The sequence below is a fragment of the Taudactylus pleione genome, unplaced genomic scaffold (genome assembly GCF_031769625.1).
Source record: "Taudactylus pleione unplaced genomic scaffold, aTauple2 ptg000839l, whole genome shotgun sequence".
NCBI lineage: Eukaryota > Metazoa > Chordata > Amphibia > Anura > Myobatrachidae > Taudactylus > Taudactylus pleione.
In genome coordinates, this window is record NW_028285241.1 from 83,382 (window position 1) to 103,720 (window position 20,339).

The 20,339-nt window shown below is 39.6% G+C and overlaps 1 pseudogene; it reads left to right on the forward strand.

Annotated features, from left to right (window-relative positions):
* The first annotated feature begins 1,216 nt into the window (after positions 1-1,216).
* Positions 1,217-12,792, forward strand: LOC148474510 (uncharacterized; annotated as a pseudogene).
* The last annotated feature ends 7,547 nt before the right edge of the window (positions 12,793-20,339 follow it).

A 20,339-nucleotide genomic window follows, 5' to 3' on the forward strand; every position in this document is an offset into this window, starting at 1 on the left:
GGACCTGTGCATGAAATAAATAATGGATTTGTTGAAAAGGAACACAAAGGGAAGTGTGCCTTATACAGCTTAGTAACTGAGACCATTAAAATTTATTAAAATAATATAAATTAGCAATCAATTTAAAAATCAACCCAAAACATGTGGTGCACACACATCTGAAAAATGTATTAACTTACATTCATATGTCCAATTTATGGTCAGATATAAAGGGATTATATTTAATATATTTAATCACTATAGTGACAGGAGACTTTATATACTTCTGTATTTTAGCCTATAATATAAGGCCATTTATATACATATATATTCATTAAGAATATCCCTAACAATTAAAATAATTGGAGACTCTCAATACCTGTGCATCAATTTAAACTCATACTAATAGGTACAATGACACATAGTTTATAATTAGCACACCTAATTTCATCCTATGTATTATGTCTACACTATATATGTTTGTCTTGGTCTAGAGACTGTCTTTTAATATTTCGCTGGATTAAAAATACTATATTATCTTCGTTTTATTTTGGAAAATAATAAGTTATGTTTTATATGCAATACAGTGCACCATTATTAGAGGACAACAACTTTCTGCTGTTTTGATCCTTGTATATTAATTAGTTGTCAGGAGGCGGCACCCCCGAATCAAATATTTAATTAATTAATTTGTATACAGCATTTGAATATATTATACGGGGTACATAGAAGCATTCCATTAAGCAACACCAAACTGGTGTAGCATTCCATTCTTTTTCTTTCTGTAATATTAACTTAATGTCTAGAATATTATTCATTGAGTGACATACTATTAATTCAGCCATAATTTTTTAATAAAACATATAATCTTTAATACAATATTAATAGGTAATGTTTAACAAAGCTACAGAGACATAAAATATTGTAAATGTCTATATAATCTTTTATAATTTGACATTAAAACATGCTGTTTTATTCTTGGTGTTTTTTTACATTCATATTTATTATATACAACTTTTCAATAGATAATTAACTTTAAACAAGTAGTTTTTTTTAAACATGACAGACAATACATTTACACTGCCAAATGTGAAGTCTTTTACCTTGCACTGTCAGAGTAATCGTTATACATATTATTTTTCTGGATTATGCAGTATGATAAAACACTATATAAAGATTCACGATACAAACATGAGTAGTGTGTAATTATAATTACATATTAATTCTTAATTAACGGATGGCAGATTTACAAGAAAAAGTTGATTTCCGAGTAGAGAAGAAAATTATTAGTTTGCACCATGATGGTGTACGCAAAATAGGTGAATTGATGCGACACTTGAATTAATTTGTGTCAAAAGAATTATTTACAGGTGCTGGACCACCACCACAATTCAGTAGACAATTTTTCTGCAATGGAAAAGATATCATTAATATTATGTGTAAAGCAAAAAATGTCGGACAGAATTCTACGATAGATCAAGAGGATGTGTTAAATATTCTGAAGCAATGTCAACAGGAAGATTCTAAAATCAACATTTATTGTAGACCAAATACTGCAGCAGATGAAATGACAGATAAGAATACATTTCTCTTATGCTATCAAACAGAGTGGCAAAAGAAAATGTTGGCAAAATCTTCATGCATTCTGGAGGCTTTAAATATTTTCAAATCATGGAACCCAGACTGGAATCCAAAATTGACTTCTGCCAGGAAGAAATAAATGCAATAAGTGATTTGTTTGAAGGTTTGTCACTTACTTTTGCTACAATATAGATAGAATGGAGAGATTTTATGTGATTATTAAAAAAAAATTGTGTGTGCATGTCTCCTCATACATCTAGCCTCAATATGCCATCGTGCGATGCCTGGTGTGAATGAGCCGTCAAGGGGTAGGCACTAGGGGGTGGGTTAGGCACTAAGAAGGGAGGGTTAGGTTTATGGTGCAGGGAGGGGGATGTTAGGCACTAGGGAGGGAGGGCTAGGGTAGGGAGAGAGGGACGGTAAGCATACCGAACAACAACTGCCGGTATACTAGCCCTGTCGGTGTCCGGATTCTGATAGCCTGGATCCCGAGTGCCGGCATCCCACACCCAACTCGTTATAATATATAAATATATGTGTATGTATGTATATATTAATTGATATATAGCCAGGTGGCAGTTACAACATTTTATTTGCGAACAATAAAAATATAAAAAATGAACTGCGCTTGGTAGATAAATAAAAGCTGCTCAGTTAATGATATAATGTAGTAAACAATATGTTGAAATGAGCGCTCGTTTCAACATATGTTATACAACATTTTATTTGCATTTAAGGGCAATTATCTCCATTGTCAGTGTGACAAATGTTATAACTACTATGAGACTTTAAGCTGACATGTCTAAGATCTCGTCTGTAGCAAAACAAAAAATTAAAATGAGTGATATGGTTGTTGAATCTATATAATCTATTTTTTATTGAAATAAATTGATGAAAAATTTATAAAATAATTAAAAAATATCAAATGTGAGACATGCATGTTGTACATCTTTTTTTACCTTAAAAAAATGTAAAAATGCAATACAGTACTCATTGGCATAGCATTTGCTGTTTCTATTGGCATAAAATTGTATTGATTAAATGAAATTTGATTGTCTTTTGGAAGCAAAAATCTGGCCGCTATAGCGTACCTTTTTGTAAATGCTGGATCTCTGTGTTGAATAAATGCGCTATGGACTTGATCTTATTAGTGATCGAAGAAGCTACTCGTGAGATGAAAATCACAAAAGACAAAATTAAACTATTTGAGGATGCACATCTAACCACTCTGAATAGAGATCTAACAGCAGGTTGTCTTGAGAAGTTGAAGGTGGAGATTGATACCTACCGAACCGATCTATTGAAATTTAAAAAAAAGAGAAACATTTCTGAAAGTCCAGCAGGATTACAAACAGCACAAGGTCTATGCCTGGTTAAGTCAAACTAATGTGTTCAAGGCAAGACAATTTGTACCAAACTTTAGAAAAAGGAGACAAGGTCTAAGATTCTCTAGTACCTCAGCAAGTGAGACAGAAGATCATCCCTCACAATCTAATGCAAACCCTTTAGGGGTAAATACCCGGTCTGGAGGCCCAGGTCGGGAACGCGACCAACAAGGAGGGGTGGTCAAACGTGGTGGCCGAGGAAGAGCCAAGCCCCCTCGGGGGAAAATTACCTAATTTTCAACCTATCCACAGCCAACGTCTCAGCAGCAGAATTACAAGTCCTAGGTAAAAGACTGTCATTTATACCTACAAATTTTCCTGATGAATTTGGCTGGAAAGTGGACTCCTACAAATTCTACAGATCATTAAAATTTAAAGAATTTTTTGGCAAACAACCACCTCAAGTTGAACATAATTCTTCACCTATACAAATACGGAATATAGGTCGCAATTCGACCCAGTCTCCTCTAATTCGTCTTTAAAAGTTTTGCATCGCATTTTGGAATCTTCAGTGCATGACCACGACCGACCTAAATTTAATAACTTATCTGTGGAAGAATTTAAGACCCTAAAATCTTTAAGTATGAGACAGGACATCATAGTCCGAGGGGCGGACAAGAGGGGTTACATTTTGATCATGGATTTGAGTGACTATCAGGCAGAATGCATTTGTTTACTGAGTGATATAGATACATATTGTCCACTGGAGAAGGACCCTACTAATATCAATAAATCTAAACTTGATTCTTTGTTGCAACAGGCTGTAACATATGGTATAATTTATGATTTAGTGCTTGACAAGCTTAATAATGTGTGTCCTGTTGTTTCCATCTTTTATGTGATCCCTAAAATCCAGAAGAATGCACAGAGACCCCCTGGGAGACCCATTCTCTGTGTGAGTCAGTTGCTCAATATTTGGATTTGTGGTTACAATCTTGCATACAAAATACATTTACCCACTTAAAGGATTCCAACATGCTGCTAAAAATTTTTTTTCGAGTTAAAGGAGGTACCAGAGGATACATGGCTGGCCACATTGGATGTGGCCAGCCTCTATACCTGTATCCCCCACAAAGCGGGATTGTTAGCAGTGAAACATTTGATTATGAACAACCAGGCATATACTGGTGCAGATATAGAATTTTTCTTGACATTGTTGGAGTTCACGCTCTCTCACAATTTATTTTTATATGATGGGAAGTTTTTTCGTTAAGTGACCAGTTGTGCAATAGGCTCACCCGTTGCACCTCCCCTGGCGAATGCATACATCTGGGAAGTAGAAAGGACAATATTGTTTTAATCTCCTTTGATTTCTTGGCAGATATATTTGTATTACAGATATATAGATGATTTGTTGTTAATGTGGAAAGGTTCTAAACAGGAACTAGAACAGATCGTGGATGCTCAAAATATATCCACTAGTCCAATGAAATTTACTGTGACTATGAACAAAAATAACATCTGTTTTTTAGACATCTGTATATCTACTGTTGATTCTAAAATCCAAACATTCCCCTATACCAAACCCACCGATCGCAATACACTATTGCGCTGACAGTTTTCACCCGAGCTCCACCACTAAGGGTTTACCATTCTCCCAGTTCTTGAGGGTCTGTAGGACTACTAGTGACCCCATTAGAACTGAGGAACATTTAAACAGTATGATGGATAAGTTTGCAGCCAGGGGATACCCCATCCGTGACTTAGAAAAAGCTAAGTCTAAATGCTTTATCTAAAAATAGACTAGAGCTGTTAAATGATAAACAGAAAAAAGGAAAAAGCAATAAAATCCCTTGGGTAAACCAATTCAACACATTAAGTAACTATACTAAGAAAAGGGCTAAGCAATGGTGGCCTTTAGTAGCCACCAATCCAGAATTACCCGTTATGAGATACACTGATCATGCCGAGGTACACAAGAGGAAGAAACATCAGAGATTTAGTGGTAAAAACTGATATAACTGGCTTTAATAAACCAGCCAAACATTTTCTAAGTAGAAATAATGGCAATTACAAATGTCCGGGGTGCACACCTGTAACTATCTCATCCCGGGGATGAGATTGGAAGTTCAATATCAGATGGCCTTTAACGTGCACCTCAAAATTTGTGGTGTACATGTTGTCCTGCCCATGTGGCCTCATCTATGTTGGGAGGACTGAACGTATGTTCAAAGAAAGGATGCCCCAACATAGGAGTGCCATACGAGCAGCACTATTGGCAGGAAACAGTGATCAGCCAGTAGCTAGCCATTTTGCTCTTTTCAAACATGGGATGGCGACCCTGCGGTATAAAATGGTGGACCATGTCCCCCTTTCTTTAAGGGGAGGCAATAGATCAAAAAAGTTATTGCAACTGGAGTCCAGATGGATTCATAGGCTTGATGCCCTACATCCGAGAGGGTTAAATGATTCTCTTGGATTGTCTAATTTTCTATAATATCCTTTAAAATAGATTGTCACCTTCATTGATGTGTATGATTGTTTGGTGTTTTTGAACATCTGCCTCTTATACATATTAAATTTGACAGATATCTCTTTAATTTAGAGATATGATGATTAACACAGCATATTAGACAATCGATGAATACGAATGTCGCTGGTAAAAGCCTTCATGGTGGTTGATTTTTGTGTGTATACTGTTAGAGCAAATTAGGTTTTTTTTATACAATTGAATTTCACATGCCAATCAGCTATTATTGGAGTTCACTAGCAACATCACTTCACACTGTTCGTTGCAGTGTGTTTTATTCTTATAATAACACTCACTTTTTAAGATACGTTCATGCTGATTAGTCAGCATGTTGTAATTTTTTTACATTATTGTATAGTTGATATCACTGTCAATGAATATTATGTTAGTGATGCTTAAAATGCATTTTTAACACGTTTTGCACGCATAACTATGAAATTGGTGTCATGTCACGCTGTTTTGTTATTGTTGATAGCGTTCCCATAGCCTCCAGTCAGAGGACGGTGACATCACCTCCGGGATTCACTGATTCAGCTGTTTCCGGGGGTGAGAGAACCGGAACTCAGACAGGGATGGCTGCGGTGACCACGGGGAAAATGGAGGTAAGACTATTTAAGTTTGTCACTATTTGTGGTTCACTGATTGTATCCTGACGATGGGGACTCGATCCCCGAAATATTGATTGAAGATTAAAACACTTCACTTGTTTATTTACTAAAAAAAGTCTGAGTGCCGCCTTGCTGTGCATCTGTATATACTGTATATAGATATATATCTATTATAGATATAATGAGATGTAGTCAGCGAATAACGATCGCTGGCACCCCGAAGGTAAGTATCGGGGGGGTTAGGCACTAAGAAAGGGGGGTTACATTTATGGTGCCGGGAGGGGGAATTTAGGGTTAGGCACGAAGGAGGGAGGGCTAGGGTAAGGAGAGAGGGAGGGTTAGCATACCAAACAATAACTGCCGGTATACTAGCCCTGTCAGGATGTCGGCATCGGGATTCTGACAGCCTGGGTCCCGAGCGCCAGCATCCCATACCCAACTCATTATAATCTATAGATAAATATGTATGTGTATGTATATATTAATTGATATACAGTATAGCCAAGTGGCAGTTACAACATTTTATTTGCATTTAAGGGCAGCTATCTCCATTGTCAGTGTGACAAATGTCATAACTACTATGAGACTTTAAGATGACATGTCTAAGATCTCGTCTGTAGCAAAACAAAAAATTAAAATAAGTGATACAGTTGTTGAATCTATATAATCTTCTATTTTATATTGAAATAAATTGATGAAAAATGTATATAATAATTAAAAATGTGAGACATGCATGTTGTACATGATCTTTTTTTTACCTTAAAAAAATAAAAAATGCAATACAGTAATCATTGGCATTGCTGTTTCTATTGGCATAAAATTGTATTGATTAAATTAAATTTGATTGTCTTTTAGATGCAAAAATCTGATTGTGCGATTTTTACCGTGAAAAAGCATGGGTGGAATGGATAAATAAAAAAAGAACATGGAGCAGGCAATTCACACAGCATGGTTTTGAAAATGCTTCTCAATATAGCACGTGCCAAAAACATGGAGGAGCACATCATTGCTCTCAGGACAGGAAAGTGACATTTGGAAAACAAATAATGCTCTCAAGCAATGGTTCTCCAAAATATGGATACCTGAAATACAGGTGAAAGTCTGCTACATAAATTTGTTAACATACATTGGTTGTGATAATTAAGTGGACTATTACTTTCTAAACTATATGATTTTAGGTTAGTATGTTTTTCTTCAAAACAATCTGTATAGTACTCTATAGCGATCCTTCCATTCTCCATCACACGTAGTGATAGCATCGGCTCCCACTGCAGCAAACTGACTGATCACCTGGAGAGTACAGAAGGACCAGTAAGTATAGTGGGGAATAAACTGATCAGAGATTGGCTTAGGTGATCCGGCACTTACTGTGTACTTTTTACTGGTGTCCAAGATATAATCCAGTTTTGAATCAAGTAATATAAATTCTTCATTCTTTTATAGGGCTACCTGCTTTTAATGACAGTTAAATTCAACCAATTTTTCATTAGATGAAAATGCAGCACCTATCTTGGAAGCTGCAGTTCCAACAAATTACTCTGTCATTCACAACCCAAGACTTAACCGCAGGGGAGGGGGAGTGGCCATCTGCTTTAAAAAAGCACTTAAATTTAGGGTCCACCCAATGGAAATTACTCACTCATTTGAGTGCATTGCTGCTCGGAGTTCTACAGAATTAGGATTCAGAGTACTACTCATTTACTGCCCCCCTGGAGATGGAAAGATATTTCTGCAAGAATTTGTAGATATTGTTGTTGGACTAGTTCTGGAGCATCAAAAATGGCTAATCCTTGGGGATTTCAATGCATGGGTTGATGATGAGCTCTCTCACCTTGGCCAAGATCTCCTGTGCACAATGAATACTCTGGGCCTCACACAAGTCATTTCTCCGGCTACTCATTTAAGTGGTCACACTCTTGATCTTGTCTTCCAGATTGGATTAGAAGTCTCTGACCTAAATATAAACCCAGTCACGTGGTCAGACCACCACTCAATTCTCTTCTCAGTCACAACCCCTCAAAATAGAACTTTACCCAGGAGTTGACAAGGTATCGTCCGAGGGGCATGACCCCCCAGGCTCTTGCAGCAAACCTGGATCTTTCTGCGGTAATAGGGGCCTGTGAAGATCCTTGTTCTATAGTCCATTACTATAACAGAGATGTGACAGCTGCAATGGATATTATCGCCCCTGTGCGTATACGACCCCGCATACCACACCGTCAAGCCCCTTGGTTTCACAATAGTGTTAGTGAACTCAAGAAAAGGGGGCGTAGACTTGAAAGACAATGGAGGCAGACTAACCTGGTAAAGGATAAGTTAAACACTAATCAAACATATTGGAGAATATCAATCAACAATCACCCATAAGAAAACAGAGTTCCTTTCAAATGAGATCAAGGCAGCAAACAATAAGCTAGCTCAGCTCTTCCGTACAGTGGAGATGCTTTGCAAACCAGCATGCCTGCAGCTTGATGAAACCCTCTCCCAGTCAAGATGCAATGAGTTTGCAAAATTCTTTGCAGATACTGTAAAGTATCCTCCATCCGGGCTGGAATAGCCACAGTGCCATCAAAGAAGTGGCAAACTACCAAGCCTGCCAAGGTAAGCCACCTGTCTCCCTGGAATAGCTTTGACATAATGGATGTAAAAGACATTGCCAAAATTATCAGAATGCTGCGACCCACCACCTGTGATATGGACCCTGCCTCAACCAACTTTCTCATAGGATGTATGGACATGATTGGCCCTGTAATTGCAAAACTAGTTCACTGCTCTCTGCAAACAGGCATTTTTCCAGAACCACTAAAGGAAGCAATTGTTTCCTTTTCTAGGAAAGGTCATTGAGAAAGTGGTGGCAATGCAACTGGAAACCCGCCTGTCTACCAATAATATTTATGATCCATTCCAGTCAGGATTCAGGAGAAGAAATAGCACTGAAACAGCTCTGGTATGTGTGCTTAATGATCTTCTGATGGCAAGAGACAGAGGTGATTGTTCAATCTTAATCCTTCTGGATCTCTCAGCAGCATTTGATACTGTTGACCACGGAATTCTAATTGAGCGCCTGAAAAATTTCTGTGGACTGGATGGCACAGTCCTTAGCTGGTTCAAATCATTTCTGCCCAGCAGGTCACAAAGAGTTTCTTCTGGAGTAAACTCTTCATCACCAGTGCCACTTCCATGCAGTGTCCCACAGGGTTCTATACTATCTCCCATGCTTTTTGTAGTATACATGCTACCACTGGGTGAAATAATCAGACGTCATGGCCTGGTCTACCACTGCTATGCAGACGATACACAACTGTACCTGGCCTTTGCTCCAGGTACTAAAGACCCCATAACAACCCTGAATGGCTGCCTAGCTGAGCTTCAGGAGTGGATGAGTGCCAGTTGGCTGCGACTGAACCCTGATAAAACAGAGGTCCTTATTATAGGTAACAAAACAGGGTTAAAGCATAGCCAACTAACAGGACTTATGCTTGGGGGATCAGAATTACAAAACACTGAACATGTGTGGAATCTTAGTGTTGTCCTGGATAGTGGCTTAACACTTAAACATCAGGTATCAGCCACAATCAAATCCTCATTCTTTCATCTGAGGAACATTGCCAGAATCAAGCACTTAATTCCCTTAGAAGATCTGCCTAAAATCATACATGCATTTATATCATCATGCCTAAACTACTGCAAAGCCCTCTACCTTGGACTCCGAGCAAATAAATTGCACTGCTTGCAGATGGTACAAAATGCAGCTGCCAGGCTATTAACCAACCAGCCCCGTTCCAGCCACATAACACCCACTCTCTACTCCCTTCACTGGCTGCCTGTCAGATGGCGAATCGTTTTCAAGATTGGCTTACTAGCTTACAAAGCCCTACATGACAATGGCCCAAGGTACCTGAAGCAGCTTCTGATTCCTTACCGTCCCACTCGATTACTGCGGTCCGTTGACAAAGGACTATTAACAGTACCTAGAATCTCCCGGAATTCGTCTGGGGGTCGAGCTTTCAGTTTTGGGGCTCCAACCTCATGAAACTCAATTCCCTGCACAGTTCGAAAGGCCTCCACTTTAGAATCCTTCAAAAATAGACTCAAGACTTACCTCTTCACCCAAGCATTTCACTAATGTCCCTTGTTTATGCTTATTTTGTACTGTAAAGGCAAATACAAAGCACTTTGAGTCTTTTAGGAGAAAAGTGCTAGATATATATAAAATCATTATTATTATTAAAAGTGTACTTAAATGTAGTATTCATTTAAAATTTCATTGACATACTTATAACTCATAATAAGAAAACAGTTGTTTAAAAATGATAAAAAAAAATACAGCTGTTAAATTTTAGTATTAATTGTATTTTACATTTTTAGATTTTTTTTTATAAATTTTTTTAAAATGTCATCATAAATGAAAAAATGTCTAGACCTATGGTTTTTGTATTCTTTTTTTGTACCAATATTATAAGGTTATCTTTGTCAAGAATAGTTTATTTTTAATTTCTATTTTTTTATATTTTAAATTGTCAGTGACATAATTGTAATTGGATTAAACTGTCACTTTTAAAACTATATATTTTTTAAAATAAAATATTTATCTTTCTAATACAGAAATTTCTGCTGCTACTTTGGCTACAGTATTCTGAGAATATTGTGAGTATAGTTGTAGGATGAAAATGTTTACACTGGTGCTAAACTGTATAGGCTATTTACATTTATATCATGTTTATAAACTTTTGATTACTGCCATCCAACTGTTTTGATAGCCATTGTGGGTGATGGTTAATGTCATAAAAATGGGCTTAACATGTAACACAATAATTGACCTGTACATGTAGAGTGACAACTTTATCTAACAAACCAGCACCTGCCATTATCCACTGTAGCACGTGACAGGCCTCTGCACCCCCCTCCTTGCACATCTATCCCCTACACGTCTCTTCAAACACGATGAGATAAATTTACAAAGTGTACATTTTGTCCTTAAATACTACATCAATCCATGGCGGAAACAGGCTTTAGACAGCGAGGTATAGGGTGTTAGTAGGAGTCCATGCACCAAACACTTAACAATTTTCTCCCAAAGCCCAGGCTCCTTCTCCCTTATACCCTGGCAACAGCCCCGCACAGTCCTGTTTTAGTTTGATGCCTGTAGACACTTTTTCAGGTGGCTTTTTTAAGCAGCCTCAACTTTAATATATTTAATTTATTTTCCTTTTTAGAGTAGGACACCTGCGCTGGCGGCTCTCCGCCAACTCCCAGCACCAGTGGCTGCAGCGCTGGCTAGGGGGTTTGGCCAGGTCATCAGTAGTACACCTGAGAGCTGCAGTAGGACGCAAAATGGTAGAGTATGCCTAGTTTCACTCATAACCTCTACAGATAGAAGTTCTGTACCAGTGGAACAAGTCCCATTGGCAGCTCAAGACCCAAACTCTCATTCTCTCTCAGGAGGTCAGGCTCTCTTTCTTGTGGTGGCTACAGGCATCTCACTTAAGACAAGGGCTTCCCGTTTTGGATTCCGGACCGGGTACTGCTCATCACCAACGCAAGTCTCTAAAGGTGGGGAGTGGTAACCTGTCAACAGCCCTTTTTAGTTAGTGGATCCCGACCACTAGCATCCCAACTGTAAATATTAGGGTTAGGCAGCAGAGGGAGGAGGGTTAAGTTTAGACTGGTGAGGAGGGTTAGGTTTAAGCTGCCGGGAGAAGGTTTTGGAGGAAGACAGGGGCGCGGAGAGGGGGAGAGAGTGGGTTCTAATTACCTGTGCTCGAGCGAGCTAGAGGGGCCTAGGTCCGGCACCATCCCTCCTTCCTCTTATCTGACAGCAGCTTAAGAAGCTTAAGACAGAGCCAGACTATGCACTATACTGGAAGTAGCAAAAGTTGGAGTTTGGTGATTAGTAAAACTTAAATCTCCCTCAACCCTGGATCTTACACTTTGACATGTACATTATTTTGTTTTGCAACTGACAGCTCATTGTTATTTTTTTCTAGGTATGTGGAGTTCAATTTAAAATGTTCTGAATATTATCGAAAATACAGGGAAAATGTTCCCCACTTTTTATGAAACCGTCCAAGGTACTTTATAAAAATAGTCATGAATAAAATAGCAACCAACCTCAATGCATCCGACATCGCATGTATTGATCCAGAAGGTGGCACTTTTAAAGTCAACAGTGAAAGTAGAAAAGGACATTGCTATGATGTAGCTCTAACAGGTGTACCTCCAATGTGCACATGTCTGTACTGGAACAAACATTTACTTCCTTGCAAACATAAGTGCAGCAAGTATGTTGATGGCTGATGGTGGGATAGAGTTGACAGCTCGTATAGGAATAACCCTTTGTTTATTCTGGACACTGATCTTGTTCACATAAAAACCAAGCATGAGGAAAAAAAAGTGGAAATAGTGATAAAAACGAATATGGACATCTCACAAGTGCAACCCTTTGCTGCGTTTACACCTCGCAGAAGAACCAAGAGGACAACTTTGATTCACAGTACCACACAAACTGTGAAGCAACTGAATGATTTGGTGCATCTAATTAATGACAATGCACATATTGAAGCAATAATCAGCTCAATGCAGTATTTGATAGAAGTTTCCAAGCTAAAAGTCCCTAAAGAATGTGGCTTACCATTAATTGAGACACCAAAAAAAAAGGCAACAGGCAGAGAAATATGAGCCACTTCCTAAACGAGTGTATGGTAAACTAAAACAACCTGCATCACAGCGGGTTGGGGAAATAGAAGACAAGATGTGTGACAATCTTTAGATTGTGACACAGAAAATGCTGATTGGAAAAATACAGGTGCTGAGCATATACAGACAAAACATGACACATGGGGGGTCAAAATGAACGGGTTCAAGCTAACATACACTGATAAGGAAAATATAGCCAATAGTGAATGGCTAGATGACAATGTCACCAGTGCTTGTCAGCATCTTATTTCCCAAAAATTTCCTTCTGTGGGTGGTCTTTATTACACCCTGCTAGCGACAAAAAATAGTATTGCTAGTCCTGAAGTTGACAGTGTCATACAAATACCCCATGAGGGTGCACATTGGGTTGTGTCACATTGTTCAAATCGACAATAAACATTTATGACTCGATGAAGCCATTTAAAATTACACAGACACTTAAAATGCAAATTACAAAATTGTACACTCCATTGTTTTCTGGAGAAAATTCACTACTGGATGTCCATATGAAGTGTTGTCAGAAACAAATTGCTGCCATTGACTGTGTTTATTCTCCATTGCCAATGCCGTCTTTCTAGAAAATGGCATCAGTTAAATAGTATTAAATTTGAGCAAAGTGAGATGGGAAATCATTTAGTACAGTGCATTGAAGGTCAAGACATTTCTATGTTTCCTTATGAAAAATTAAATAAGACCCTGACAATTTTTTTTTAAAAAATACAAATGACAACATACTGTCAGTGCAAAATTCACAGAGAAAAACAAATTATGATAGAATGTACAAGCTGTAGGATGTGGTTCCATGTGGACTGTGTTGGACTACAGTCTCATAATAAATTATCACAACGAGAAAAAAATATTTATGTCCCGATTGTGTAAAGATTAATTCTTGTAGCTGTTTAAAAAAATGCCACAAAAGTTTAAATGCAAATAAACAAGAGGTAAACTGCGCTCAATGAAGTGCGCTGGCACATAATTTATATTACAGTTGCATTTTAATATTTTTCTTTAACATCTACCAGGCACACAGAACATTGCAAAATAAGGGTTATATTTTAAAAGCTCTGTCACACAAGCTCCAACCTTTGTAGATGTGCCACAACCACATTCCCCTCCTCACCACTTGTATACAGAATAATAAATCTGTATCTAGAGTAGTGTGCCTATTTATAAACTACAATAAAAAGTTTTTCAGTACTACTATATTTTGTTTTGTAAACCTTTTTAGTTAACATATACTGAGAAAACTTCAAGTCAAAGGCCCTCATTCAGACCCGGACGCAAGTGGCCGTTCGTACGTTCGGCGTACGTAAAAAAATTTTTAAATTCAAGCACTCGCTCGTATTTTCGAACGCAGCCAAACATCCTCCCCAAACTCAAGTGACCCCTCCTCTAACTAACGAGCGTGCCAAATAGCGAGCGTACATCCCCGAAACAGCTTGAAGGGAACGCACGCACAAGTACAACCCGGAAGTGGGACTGTCAGATTTCGATTAACTGCTCGTTTATTCTGCCTACCTCCCTCAATTGTATCATGCCAATCAATATATCAATTAGCTTAATTGTTTTTTTTTTAACACAATGCAATAAACTTTAATCTTGTCCGTGTTTGTGTACAACCGGCTTAAACATTCGCTTTTATTTGTCAAAATACATGTTAGCCCCAATTAAACAATTGTTCTATTTGTTTTTCTACCCGCATATTTCCCGGGGTTCATTTCTTTATTTAAATTTGCTTACTCATGTCACTGCATCAAGCCTATCATAACTCTCAAGAGATTTCTGGCCCTGTCGAACACATGACTCATACACTAACCAATAGAATTGGTCCTGTTAATTACCCAAATACATTAGCCAATCATATTTTTTTTTGGCACTTTATTAAAAATGTTTTTTAACAAATACACCATTGCCATCATGAAAGCCTCCGCATTCACCAGGCGCGAGCTGCTGGTGCTAACGGAGGTGATGGATAGGCGGATCACCAGCCAGCCTCCACCCATCACCAACCGCGAAAAGCCAGATCGGCCACGCCGCCAGATCGGCCAGCTGGAGCGCAGGTGGTCGGACCTGCAACGGCGGACGCCCCGCTTGTTGGCATGCTTTCGCATGCAGATCGCACAAAGTAAGTTTTATGGACTGTGGTTTTCATGTTTGTCTTTGTGGCCCTAACTGCGTGTGCATGTTTTCATGTATGTCCTATTTATTCATTGTACTCATATCTGCATGGCCATATTTTTCATGTATGTCCTATTTATGCATTGTACTCATATCTGCATGGCCATGTTTTCATGTATGTCCTATTTATGCATTGTACTCATATCTGCATGGCCATGTTTTCATGTATGTCCTATTTATGCATTGTACTCATATCTGCATGGCCATGTTTTCATGCATGTCCTATTTATGCATTGTACTCATATCTGCATGGCCATGTTTTCATGTATGTCCTATTTATGCATTGTACTCATATCTGCATGGCCATGTTTTCATGTATGTCATATTTATGCATTGTACTCATATCTGCATGGCCATGTTTCTTTTTTTTTCTGTCATAAAATAGTGTTTTTCTCGGATTTGGTTTGAAACTAACCACAATTTGTTTCACATCTTTTAGGGGCACAGCGAAGACTACGGCGTCATCGTCATCCCAGACGGCGCTCACGCCCACTCTCCCCAACCCCCAGCCAACCCTCCACAACCCCAAATTCCCCTATTTCCCACTCATCCCCAGCCTGCCAAGACCCTCATGCGGATATTTCTGGGCTCCTTCCCCTCCGTCCCAATTCCCCCTCTCCTCCAACCACCCCTCTTTGAATTACCCCCTCCCCGGATTCTGAAATTACCCCGCCCAGATCGTTGGGGAATGGAGGCACCTCCGAGGAGGACGAGGGAGGGCCTTCTGGCGCTGCCGTTTTTTCTAACGGTATGTTTGTGTTTTTGTTTCTTTTTCACCACAAACTGTTTGTATGTAATCATGTGTCGTTCCCTTTTTTTGAGTTTTTGGGTAGACTTTTGCTGATTTTTCGGGTTGCCTTTACCTGTTACTGCTGATTTCACCATACACATATCACACCTGTCGGAATTTGTTTATTGGTCTTGTATTTTTGGGCTACACTATTTTGGGGGGATGGGTTTTAATGGTGTAATTATGCTTTGTTGCCAAATATATTGTTTGTTGGTTTGTTTGTTTTGGCTTGTTTTTTAATGTGGTTTCATTATTGTTGTATTAATCCCCACCCTTTTCTAACCCACAGAGGAACAGAGGCGTAGGGCTGAATTATCCGCCTGTGTGGCCCGTATGCGGGAAAATATAATTGGTCTGCTGGTGGTCCTTGACCATATGTCGGTCCTCCTTAGGGACTAGTTTTTTTTGTTTTTTGTGCTAAATTTAAATAAATTAATATTTGCAAATTAACGTTCTGTCTCATTCGTTGTTGCAAAATCAGAGATTGTTTACACTGACATAAGTAGACTCTTCCTGCAAGGATTTGCAATTTTTGTCACTAAGATTGTGTGTTGTATTTTTATGGAAAACAGGCACAAGAAACACCTAACAGTAACAATCTCATTTCCCTTTTTTGGTGTAGTCACAATTAGATATTACTACATTTTACAGGTTCCTATTTGGGGTGCAAGCTGCTTAGGCCGATATTACGAAGCCAACTGATTGTACAGGATTCCTTTGGGTGTTGGTTTGGACCCGGAAAACATATTACATTTTTGCTCAACTTGCGTCATTACTGGATTACCTCTTAGGCAAATGTAACGTGTATGAACCTGGTTACACTTGCTTGTAACGTTCAAAAAAAGGTACAACATTACACTCTCAAGACATTTATTCACAACATAACTCCAAAATCAAAGTGGTCACTCACAAACAAAACACACAGTGATAATCATAAATACAACACATACCAAAAAAACAAAAAAAAAAACACAACAAATCAAGAACTGGTTGACGAAGGACCATGCCAACATGATTCCACAGATATGGCGTTGCAATATGGGTTCCATAATATATCCCCAAAATTTCCACATACAGGTTTTTTAAGGGTAGCAGGAAGTAGTCATCGTTGGAGTGCCAAAGATTATGGAAAAAAACAGAAGATGGAGAAAAAAAAAAAATTAATTAGATGTTCTCAAACAAACCGTACCACATTTGGTATAAACACTGTTGTTTTGACAATAATTACCTAAAAAATCTGGACACCACATCATCGCATATGGCCCCCCCCACATACTGACCTCCGACCAACCTCGGGGGGGCCATCCTCAGGTAAGGCATCCTCTGGCTGCATTGGGACACCACTCCTTATGGCGATATTGTGAAATATCCCACACAGGACCACAATTTTCGAAACCATATCCGGCAAATACATGAGTTCGCCACCAGAGCGGTGGAGGCATCTGAATCGGCCTTTTAAAAGGCCGATACAGCGCTCCACCACTTGCCTGGTGGCTGTAAGTGCGGCATTAAAAACACTTTGTGGCCCTGGTGTGGGAGCCAAATAAGGAGTGAGCAGCCAGGGCGTGCAAGGGTAGCCACTGTCTCCTGTGAAAAAGAATAGACAACATCAGGATCACTCTGTATGAAGCTTAACATTGTTATGTACTAAGGTATCCACTTACCCAGAAGCCACGCATCACCAGCTTGTAGGTTGGTTAATTTGTGCCATATCCCTGATTGCCGGATGACGAAGGAGTCATGTGCACTTCCTGGTAATTTTGCATTCAGGGACAGGATCTGGAGGGAGGCATCACATACCACCATTACATTGAGGGAGTGATAGTGTTTCCGGTCTCTAAATATGGCCTCCAGCCGTGCTGGAGGCTGAAGTGGTATGTGAGTACCATCCACAACCCCTATGATGTGTGGGAAGCCAGCTATTTGGTAAAAATTGGCCTTGGCCACACTAAGGGCACCCATATCCAAAGGCATTTGAATAAAATGATGGAGGTGCTTGAAAATTGCCGCCATCACTGCCCTCAGGATCCGGGAAAAGGAGGATTGTGAGATGCCCGCCACTATTCCCACCGTTGTTTGAAACGATCCTGAGGCACAGAAATGTAACACCGCCATAAATTGCGTAAGTGGTGGTATTGCTGTAGGACTGTCAATTTGCCGCTCAAGATCACTCTCTATTAATGAGAGAGTGTCTATGATGATTTTGGGAGGAAGACGGTAGCGTCTTAAAACCTCATCATCGGGCATTCCAAAAAGGGTGACACGTGTTCGAAATATCTGGGGCCTTGCACGCCTACGATGCCTACGCCTGGGACGAGATTGAGGTTGGTCGGCTTCCGGGAGCATGGCCAGAACAATCCGACCCAGATCAACCTGAAATGGCAAGATTTGAATTTAAGGCTTTTTAACCCACCCAAAAATTTACATTTTCACTTAGCTTGAAGATACCATCCATTGATGCTTACATGCCGGGGTATTGTCATGATACGTGCAAAGTGGAAATAATCACAACATAAATATACATCATTTTATGCTGGGCATTTCTGTTTCCAAATTTGGGCCAAGACAAAACATAAAAGGGGAGAAACACACATTTGGCCAAAGAGCAAAACGACATTGTGCACACTACGTCAAATTGGGGCCAAATGTAAGCAACAAATGCTAAAGGGAAAACTCAAACAATTTAACGGGATGAATAAGTATTTAAAAATGCGCTAATTAGTTCGCAAATACAAGTCACAATAGAAACTAATAAAAATGCGCTAATTAGTTTGCAAATACAAGTCACAATAGCAACTAATAAAAATGCGCTAATTAGTTCGCAAATACAAGTCACAATAGAAACTAATAAAAATGCGCTAATTAGTTCGCAAATACAAGTTAAAAAATACGCAGCTACAAAAAAAAAGCAATTTTAAAACATTTCGGAGTTAGAAAAACAAAGGTAACAAGTGTAAGGCCACCCAAAGTTGCGTAAAGACAAACATGAACATTTACAAAACAATTAAACAAATGAACTTACCAAGAGATAATATATAAGATTCCGGATCAAAGGGTCTTTGGGGCAGAGCCCAAAAAAAACCTAAGAAAGATGAAATGACGAGAAAAAAACGTTAGAAAATTCAGAAACAGAAGGAGACACAAATTGAACCAAAGTTAGACTTCCAAAAACTTACCAAAACAAGAAACGCCAAAAAGAAATCCAACTGAAAAAATGCGAACGGAAATAAAAAAAGCAAATATATCCAAAATAAACTACTTCCACCAACGCCAACTCCAAAACCCGCCAACAATCAACTCCAACCAACGTAACCTTCAACAATCAAAAAACGCCACCTCGACTCAAGACGCCCCAAGCCATAAATAGTGTTTAGTTTCCCGCACAAATTAAGGACGGATCATAGGAACGCACAATCAATGATGCGGCTGAAAAATAAGGACGCATGTATAAATACGTCACGAGCCAGAACAAACATTCTGGTGTATTTCTTGTTTGGAGCTCAGACATGGCTACAGACCAGGGAAACAATGGACAACAGTCTGGCGGTAAGTATTTCAGGCATTTTGACTCAATGATTAATTAGAAACATAATATTGTGCAAGTTGTGAAGTTAACAATTCTCCAAATTTACACAAATAGGTGAGGAGGATGACATGGAAGAGGCTGCCGGGCCCAGTATTCCGGGCAAAGCTGCCAAAAAGAAAAGGCAGCCACAATTCACAAGAAAGGAGATGGAGGTTTTGATTCAGAAGTGTGTGGACATCCTGCCACAGGCAGACAGGAATATGAGTGCAAGCCAGAAGTGGAGAATGTGGGAAGAGGTAGCCGTTGCTGTCAATAGGGTGGGTGATTATGTCCGTCTAGCCCGGGATGTCAAACGGCGGTAAGTAAACACTTGCCCCCCCCTAAAACCAAAACCCATTTTAAACAAAAGGGTAATGGTTCCAATTTCACCCACAGATGGGCCGACTTCAAATATCGCCTGAAGCAAAAACTGGCGGACAGGGCTAGGCATGCAAGGGGGACAGGTGGGGGTCCCACCCCTGTGTCATTGGAGTTAAATGATCTAGAAGAGCTGGTAAAGGGGTGTGTGCAGCCTGTGGAGGTGTTTGGCGTGTCCAACATGGATACGGACATGCCAGACTTTGCGGCTCCTCATGTTGTCCCAGGTAAATATTGTGATGTCACCAACTCTGAAATGTTATTGTGCCAATATGTAGATCCTAACGTGAGTCTTTTCTCATTTTTCAAACAGAGACACAGGCGGATGAGTCTGCTCCAGAGGGGAGCCTTGGCCGCAGAATTTCTGCTGGCTCTGCAGGGGAGGAACCAGTACATCTGGCTGAGGACCCTGCAGAAGCCAGTCCAGGGCAATCCCCCTCGTAGGCAGTGTCCCTCCTCACAGAACTCAATTTTAAATCGGATTTCCATACGGAGATTCTGCAGAGGATGGACGCCAGTCTGGTACGGGTGGCTGAGGCCCTGGAGCAAAATGCTGCGGCCAAAGTGACCATTGGTCAGGCCCTGGCGGAAAATACCAGGGCCAACATCCGCATCGCCAATGCCCTGGAGCAGCTCGTTCGCCAGCACATGGTGGAGCCGACCTCCCTTCCTGCCGGAACATCAGGATCCTCCACCTCTGGCACAACAT